Source organism: Phoenix dactylifera, unplaced genomic scaffold (genome assembly GCF_009389715.1).
Source record: "Phoenix dactylifera cultivar Barhee BC4 unplaced genomic scaffold, palm_55x_up_171113_PBpolish2nd_filt_p 001085F, whole genome shotgun sequence".
Classification (NCBI taxonomy): Eukaryota; Viridiplantae; Streptophyta; class Magnoliopsida; order Arecales; family Arecaceae; genus Phoenix; species Phoenix dactylifera.
In genome coordinates this window covers 56,339-66,005 of record NW_024068432.1, presented here as the reverse complement: position 1 = coordinate 66,005, position 9,667 = coordinate 56,339, and the positions used below count along the sequence as shown (strand labels likewise).

General features: G+C 39.8%; 1 non-coding gene across 1 annotated transcript; it reads right to left on the bottom strand.

Annotated features, from left to right (window-relative positions):
- Window positions 1–975: 975 nt before the first annotated feature.
- LOC120107941 lies at window positions 976–1,084 on the bottom strand. The gene has a single exon (XR_005509525.1). It is a non-coding gene; the product is annotated as a small nucleolar RNA R71 (small nucleolar RNA).
- Between the last annotated feature and the right edge of the window lie 8,583 nt (window positions 1,085–9,667).

The following is a 9,667-nucleotide window of genomic DNA, read 5'->3' as shown; positions in this document are numbered from 1 at the left end:
ATCCTAAGCTTAACTAAAATCAACTAGACGTTGGCCCCTAAGGACATTCGAGCTCAATAGGACGAAGACCACCGAAAGTTGCACCAATTTCGCTCTGTGGCTTAGTTGATGTCTAGGCAAGCTTTGTCCCTATAAGGGAGACAGTTCATCTGTTCGAGGCAAGTGGGTTTTAAGTGGGACCTTTGCGAACGCATCGTGACCCCTCCACTTACCTGGGAGCTTACCTGGTCAACTCGGTTCATTAGACCGGATTGGAGGCTTAGGTGTCCTCTTCAAACCAGTTAGGAGCTGTCTAGAAATTTAAGAAAAACATTAGAAATTGAGGTGTAATGTTTTGTTGCATGTTTGATTGTGAATAGATTTTTGTTTTAGGATGTCGTTTTAGGGTATCTTTAGTTGGTACTTATATTTATTTTTTTTATTTAAAAAAAGAAAAAAAAAGAGGGAAATATTTTGCATGCTAAAGTGGAATAGGGACGACACCGGTCGATTAAGTCGTACAACTTTAGATCATCCCTTAGGACATACCCTGAAATTCCTTCGCAGTATCTCACACCTTGTGAGATGGCTGATTTAAATGAAGATGCGGGGAGTCACCACAATCGAGAACGAGAACCCCATGTTATGACTCTAAGACAATACCTACAACCGGCTAGGACTAGTCAGCCTTCATGCATAATTTTTCCTGATAATGTAGGACATTTTGACATCAAACCAGGGGTAATCCAATTGCTGCCCAAGTTTCACGGGTTAGAGTCCGAGAGTCCGTATCTTCATTTAAAGGATTTTGAAGAATTGAGCATTACATTTAGAGTGCCAAACGTCACCGAGGATGTCCTCAAGTTGACATTGTTTCCTTTCTCTCTAAAGGATAAGGCCAAAACATGGCTAAACTCTTTGCGACCTAGATCAATAAGAAATTGGCAAGATATGCAGAGAGAATTTTTAAAGAAGTTCTTCCCACACAAAGGACCAACTTTTTGAAAAGACATATCAGCAATTTCCAACAAAAAGATAATGAAACATTTTATGAATGTTGGGAAAGATTTAAAGACCTTCTTCTCTCATGCCCTCATCACGGATTCGAAACTTGGAGAACCATTAGCTTCTTTTATGAAGGTTTATCTCCACAGTTGAAACAGTTTGTAGAGACCATGTGCAATGGTAGATTTTTAGAAAAACAACCTGATGAGGCATGGGAGTATTTGGATTCCCTTGCTGAGACTGCCCAACTTTGGGATAACGGGGATAGAAACAACAAGTCTTTGCCTAAGCCTACTAGCTCTGTACAGGGAGGCCTTTACAACCTCAGAACTGAGGATGATCTTCATGCTAAAATGGCAGCCCTCACTAGGAAGGTAGAAGAAATTGAGCTTAGGAAGGTTGAGCCTGTCAAGACTATAGAGCTTAGAAACGAGTGTTGTGGTATCTGCGATATGTCGGGTCATACTACTACAGATTGCCCACCATACCGGCATTCAAAGAAGTCTTGCACGATCAAGCAAATGCTATGAACTCCTACCAAAAGCCTTATAACGATCCATACTCGAATACCTATAACCCTGGTTGGAAGAATCATCCAAACTTTAGGTGGAGAAACGATCATCCTCAACAGTCACACCATTCAGCTCCTCCACCTGCACATCCTACTTTGCACATCACCTCTCAAAAGCCAAATATCGAGGATACCTTGCAATCCATACAAACTTTTCTACAAGGTCAAGCTAATATCAATGCTCAAAATACTCGAAATTTTGAAGACATAAGGAACCAATTGTCAATGTTGACTACCGTCCTAAGTACCCAAGAGAAGGGTAAGCTTCCAGCTCAACCCCAACCTAACCCACAAGTGCACGGTAGTAATAATACGGCTCCTTCTAGTTCGCATACAGATGCAAAGAGCATCATGACTTTGCGTAATGGGAAAGTCATTGATCAACCGTCCATTGAGACCGCAGTCACTTCTAATTCTGATGCTCCCAAAGTCGATGAAAGGGACAAAGAAGAGTTTCAACTTCTACCGAGAAAGTTGAATGTCCTTTTCCTCCACCTTTTCCACAACGGTTAAAGCCGTTGCAAAAGCTCGAACCTAATTCTGAAATTCTTGAGCTTTTTAAACAAGTAAAGATCAACATACCTCTTCTTGATGCAATCAAACAAGTACCCTCATATGCCAAATTTTTGAAGGACTTGTGTACTGTCAAGCGCCGATTAAATGTTAAGAAGAAGGCATTTTTAACTGAAAATGTGAGTGCTATTTTGCAGCACAACATTCTCCCTAAATATAAAGATCCAGGTTGCCCAACCATCTCATGCATCATAGGCACTTTAGGATAGAGCGAGCATTGTTAGATTTAGGGGCGTGTGAATTTGTTGCCATATTCTGTATATGAGCAACTTGGTTTAGGTGAGTTGAAGCCAACCTCCGTCACTTTGCAATTAGCTGACAGGTCAGTTAAAATTCCAAGGGGATTATCGAGGATGTATTAGTCCAAGTAGACAAGTTCTACTTTCCTGTCGATTTTATTGTATTGGACACACATCCGGCTTCGAACTCACAGTCTCAGATTCCGGTCATTTTAGGACGTCCATTCCTTGCAACTTCTAATGCATTGATTAATTGTAGGAATGGCGTCATGAAGCTTTCTTTTGGTAACATGACCTTAGAACTGAACATTTTTAATGTGTGCAAACAACCCAATGATCCCGAAGAGAGTAAGGAGGTTGATTGGGTTGAAACCATCGCAGAAGAATTTTTAGCTAAAGCAATTAACGACCCATCGATAGCTTAATTGATTGGTGTCCTAATGGAACCAATGATGATGATTTGTCAGTCACACCTATTGTGGATAATCTGGATATCAAGATGGTCAATGGGTGGAGACCAAAAGTAGGAGAATTTGAGAGGTTGTCGCCTCGAGAGGTGAAAATAGTACCATCCCATGAGCAAGCACCCAAGCTCGAATTGAAACCCTTACCAAAGGAACTTAAGTATGCTTTCTTGGACCCGAAGACTTTTCCTGTAAATCTCGTCTGGACTTGATCATACCAAGAAAGAAAATTAATTGATGTTTAAAGAATCATAAAGGAGCCTTAGGGTGGTCTATTGCCGATTGAAGGGAATTAGCCCCTTAATTTGCACGCACCGGATATATTTGGAGGACAATGCCAAAACCACAAGGCAAATGCAACGAAGGTTAAATCCTACTGAGAGATGTGGTTAAGGCAGAAGTCCTCAAGTTGCTTGACGTGGGTATTATTTACCCAATTTCCGACAGCAAGTGGGTAAGCCCTACTCAAGTCGTTCCTAAGAAATCGGGTTTGACGGTAGTAGAAAATGAACAAGGTGAACTAGTTCCAACTCGTGTCCCGACGAGTTGGCGCATGTGTGTTGACTACCGAAAGCTGAATTTGGTCACACGAAAGGATCACTTTCCTCTACCCTTCCTAGACCAAGTATTGGAGAGAGTTGCAGGGCATGATTTCTATTGTTTTCTCGATGGCTATTCGGGATATTATCAAATTGAAATTTCACCAGAAGATCAAGAGAAGACTACCTTCACTTGTCCTTTTGGCACATTTGCTTTCCGACGAATGCCATTCGGGTTGTGTAATGCACCTGCAACATTCCAAAGATGCATGCTCAGCATCTTTGAAGACATGAACGAGAAATTTTTGGAAGTGTTCATGGACGACTTCTCCGTTTTTGGCGACACATTTGATGATTGCCTGTCACATTTACAAGCTGTCTTAGCTCGATGTATGGAAAAGAATTTGATACTGAATTGGGAGAAATGCCACTTCATGGTGCCAAAGGGAATTGTCTTAGGACATATTGTTTCATCGAAGGGCATGGAAGTAGATAGAGCTAAGACTGATTTAATTGCTAAGCTACCTGCACCCAAGACGGTTAGAGATGTTAGATCATTTTTGGGTCACGCCGGATTTTATAGGAGGTTCATCAAGGACTTTAGTGTCATAGCTCGACCATTATGTAACTCCTATCCCTTGATACACCGTTCAATTGGACTGAAACCTGTCAGAGGCATTCGAAAAGTTGAAGTCTATGCTTAGCACTGCACCCATCGTGCGACCACCCGATTGGTCATTACCTTTTGAGATTATGTGCGACGCTAGCGACTATGCATAGGAGCTGTCCTAGGACAACGCAAGGATAATAAGCCATATGTCATTTACTATGCAAGCAAAACCTTAAACGATGCTCAAATGAATTACACTACCACCGAGAAGGAATTGCTTGCAGTAGTATTTGCCTTAGATAAATTTCGCTCTTATATCCTTGGTGCTCCTATTGTTATCTTCACGGACCATGCGGCACTAAAATATTTGTTGGATAAGAAAGAGGCCAAACGCTTAATACGATGGATACTTCTACTCCAAGAATTTGACATCACTATCAAAGATAAAAAAGGAGTAGAGAATGTGGTTGCTGACCATTTATCACGATTAGTTTTTCATGATTCAGTGCCACAGTTTTCCATCAAGGACTCATTCCCTGAAGAGCAGTTGTTTGCACTTTCTAGTATACCATGGTATGCAGATATTGTAAATTTTCTTGTTACAAGCCGGATGCCGGAGCATTGGGGGTCGACAGATAGAAAAATTTTCTTGCGCGAAGTAAAGAATTATTACTATGACGAACCCTATTTATTTAAATATTGCAATGATCAAATCTTTAGACGATGCATACCGGATCATGATATACAAAGCGTACTTTCTTTCTGCCACACTGATGCTTGCGGTGGACACTTTGCCTCTAAGAAAACTGTTGCAAAGTTTGCAATGTGGTTTCTATTGGCCTACTATGTTCAAAGATGCCCACGAGTTCTGCAGGACATGTGATCCATGTCAACGTATTGGAAGTCTAACTCGTAGGCAAATGATGCCTCTTCAACCCATTACTATTATCGAAATTTTCGATTGTTGGGGCATCGATTTTATGGGCCCATTCCCACCATCTTTTGGATATGAGTACATTTTAGTCGGTGTCGAATATGTGTCCAAATGGGTAGAAGCTGTTGCTTGTAAGACCAATGATCACAAACCTGTCCTGAAGTTTTTAAAAGAAAATATTTTTTCACGATTTGGGATGCCTAAGGTCATAATTAGTGACGGTGGAAAACACTTTTGTAATAAGCCTTTTGAGACATTATTAAAAAAGTATGGTGTCACCCACAGAGTTGCTACCCCATATCACCGCAAACTAGTGGCCAAGAGATTAGCCAATAGGGAGATCAAGCGTATTTTAGAGAAAACGGTGAACCCATCACGAAAGATTGGTCCTTGAAACTATCAGATGCATTATGGGCTTACGTACTGCATACAAAACCATTCTTGGCATGTCTCCCTACCGGCTAGTCTACGGAAAAGCGTGTCATTTGCCCGTAGAAATAGAACATAAATCGTATTGGGCAATTAGAAAATTGAATTTTGATTTACAAGATGCCGGTCTAGCTAGAAAATTGCAATTGAACGAGCTTAATGAGATTCGCAGAGATGCTTATGACAATGCTAAAATTTGCAAAGAACGAATGAAGATCTTACATGATAAATCAATTTTAAAAAAATCTTTTGAACCTTTGCAAAAAGTTCTTTTATATGATTCCCGCTTACATCTGTTTCCTGGTAAGTTGCGATCGAGATGGACAGGTCCTTACATTATAAAAACTGTTTTTCCACATGGGGCGGTTGAGATTGAGAATCCACGGGATGGTAGAATTTTTAAGGTAAATGGACACAGGTTAAAACCTTTTCTTGAGAATTTTGCAGATGAAGAGGACTCCTTTTTCTTGGGGAGCCTTCTTATGACTGAACATGAAGGCAAAGGTATGTGTATATTAGTTAGGATTATTTTTCTAGTTTTGTAGGTTTTATTTTCTGGATATCAACAGCTCAAGGTATTCCTCTTCTCTCCAATATTATTTTCTCTACTGTCTTTCATTATATTTTCTTGTATCTATTACATTGAGGACAATGCAATGTTTAAGTTGGGGGGAGGGAAGTATTTTGAAAAAAAAAAAAAAAATGTTTTTGCATTCTTTTCTAAGCAAATGCACATGTATTTTCATATTGAGTTTGTGCAACTATTAAGGCAAGGAATACATGCATACTATGACTGATCAGAGACCTATTATTAGATCCCCGCACATGTATTTAATGATTATAGGAAGGCCTCAGGAGTTCACATTTGTTTAATGCATTTTTATTAAGCCATATCTGTAAAAGAAGTACGAGTATCCTTGTCCGTACTATAAGGTTCTTGATTTGGTTTTCACATAAAGATAGAGGTTGAATACCCCGGCTAGATCATCTAAGTGCCTTATGTTCCGACTTGGTTGACCTATAGTCACGTTGCAGTCACATTATATGGTTCAGTTTACCTTCTCTATTTGAAAAAAAAAAATTAAAATAAATAAATAAATGAGGAGATGACAAGTCTAACCTCGGGCGTAGTTTGGTTCGAGTAATTAAGCCCGAGGGGTGTTTTCACCTAAATGCCTTGAGCCAACTGGATCAAGAGTCATTGGCCGAAAACTCGCTACATGGACCTTGCTAGAGCCTAAGGGGGTTGGACTATTGTAATCACCATATGTCTTTAAAAAAAAAAAAAAAGCATGAAATAGGGTTGGTCGGGCTGAACCCAGTGACATGTGGTAATGGCTGGTTTGACTCCATTGTATTGGACCTTTGTGTACTTTGGATATTTAGTTGGGATTGATAGCTCTTTCTTTACATACGAACCATTCTTGACGAATGTAGACAACATGTGATATTCTGAAAATTTGATAGATCAGGTTCTAATAAACTGTAGTAAACACTTGCGAACTTGAGTAGTACACCTAAAATTCAAGCGGTACCATGTTGTGGTGGAGGTATTAGTGCTCTAAAAAGTCATACTATTTTATGCACACTACACTTTCATATTTTCCTTGCTTTGATAGTTGCCATGCTTGAAAATATATTAATTAATTACATGTGCATTAGCTTAAAATTTATTTCATTTTTTTAGGCTCTCATATCATATCATTCATGATGTTTGTGGGTAACATCCCTGAAAATCCTCACGAGACGACACTCGTCCACTAGGGTAACCTAGGGGTTAACGGCTTGTTGCACGTGCTAAGTGCAATCGTGATGCCCTACGAAAGTGGGTACATATCTTAGTTTTTATGTCTTTAGCTTTAATAAAAAGTCAAAGGATTGACCAACACTTTTGTACTCCATGTTATTGTTTACTCGTTAATTGCTAGAGACTAGCAATAAGCTAGTTGGGGGGTGAAGGTAGCAGGATCTTTGAAGAAAAGCTACCTTCATCAAAAACAACATGGCAGAAAATGTACATATGTCTATGTAACAACCCAGGACCTCACCCAAAATGGCTAGCCGAAAGGTATTGTTTGGGTTCCTTGATCCTGTATAAGTACCAGATCTACCCAGCGAATAACCGATGTGGGACTAAAATACGCCCGCACGGGTCCTCACATACTCCCCATTCAAGTCCTGACGTCCTCGTCAGGCTAAGGGTTCAAATCCATTCAAATCTAATCACAAACACCACGATCTGTCCGTGGTCAACCCAATGGATCCGTGCTGCAGTGTTCCCTAGTCACATAAGTTATGGGCTGGGTCCGCTCTGATACCATTTGTAACAACCAGGACCTCACCCAAAATGGCTAGCCGGAAGGTATTATTTGGGTTCCTTGATCCTGTATAAGTATCCAAGATCTACCCAGCGAATAACCTATGTGGGACTAAACACACGCCCGCACGGGTCCTCACAGTCTAGTAGGAGGATAAAAACATTTATAACCCTTTATGCTTATTATTATAACCTATCAACACACATGGAAGGGATTTAGGAAACAAACTTGTTAGTTTGATTATTCCAAAGATATGGAAAACATTTTGATCCAAAAACTCGCAAAGACAAGTAATCTGGATGCCATCCATGAAGTTTGAGATATTACCAAGTCTTAGAGAAGGTATATGATTGATCAAGAAAAACAACGGTTGAAGGCCTCTATCCAAAAATGCTTGGTTATGACGCTATGAAAGAGACATGGTTAAGCCCAACTCGCAAATAGTTCGATAACATCATTTAACAACGGCATTTTGTTCTGAAGTTCGAGGACAAGAAATTTGATAAATGATCCTTGATCCTGTAAAAAATTCTTAAAGGCATTGCTAGTAAATTCATCTCCACCATCCGATTGAAAAAAATTTATTTATTTTGAAAACTGACGATCAACAGATTTTACAAAAGTGCAAAAGGAAGCAAAGAAATTAGATTTATGTTTCAAAGGGATGAACCATATGTAATGGCTACAATCATCAACTAATACAACATAGAATGGAATTTATCAATAGAATTAACAGGGGCAAGTCCCCAAAAATTACAATGGATCTTTTCAAAAAAGTCATAATTTCAATAAGAAGAAGGAAGAAATAGAAGGCGGCTAAATTTACCGAGCTCACAACTATCACAAATAGAGGCAGTTTTATTTTTGCCAATAACTTTTATTAATTCTAGAGACTAAAGAGTTTGAACTGCAACAGCTTGTGGATGCCCCAATCTCTGGTGCCAAACATCATTGCTCACAGCTTGAAAACGCAAGGAAAAGTGGGCTTCTGGGGACGTGGAGATGGTCTAGAGATTATCCTGCTTTCAGCCTCTCAGCAAGATTTGATTCGTGGCCCTGTCCTTTATAGTAAAACCAACACCGAAAAACTCACAATTAACAGGATAATCAGTTGTTAATTGAGTTATTGGTAACAATGCCTCATTACCAACCATCACATGATTGGTTCCAGTATAAGGATGCAAATTTTTTAAGATACCTGGATTGGATGTCATGTGCAGCAGAAGCCCCTGTGTCTGTTGTCCACTCTTGATCTTCAGCTTTATTGCTAAGAGTTAGTGCAGCAAGAGCATGAGACACATCAGTGTCTTGATTTATCAAATTTGTGCCAGCATTTGAGTGTTTCATGTCCCCGCTTGCCACAGATTTGACAAGTGTGTTCCATTACGATCTCTACTCTGTGATGATTGAGATTTGGCAACTTGATTAAAAGGCTGAGAACTATTGTTTTGGTGATGAAGCCTTTGCCTTTGGAAGAAAAATCATTTTGATTATGACATCCATCTCTTCTCTGATACGTATTATTGGGACCTTTGCCTTTGTTTCCATAGAAGGCAACATGATTGTTAGATTCAACTATGTGCAGAGTAGTCCTTGTCTCATAGCTTTGGAGAAGAGGAATAATCTCACTGTATGTCGGCATAGGTGGTTTGAGCATAGCCATTGTGAATGGCTCATACTTCGTATCAAGACTATTTAGAAGAGAAAAAACCTTTGTCTTGTCGTTCACAGGACTCCAGTTGCAGCCAAATTATCACAAACACCTTTGAGCTGACATAAATAATCATTTAAGGGAGGTATCAGAATTCTTACGCATGTAGGTGAGTTGTTGTTGCAGTTGAAACTCCCTTTCTTGTGAAGCCTGCGCATATGCTTCCTTTACCAGCGAGCAAACCTAAAAGATCTTGGCTCTCGGCCATGGTAAGTACCTGCTCATGCCATAAAGGAAAATTGTCCTGCTTCAAATGAAGAGTGACAAAGTTACCCACGTTGATAGAGGTTGTCGC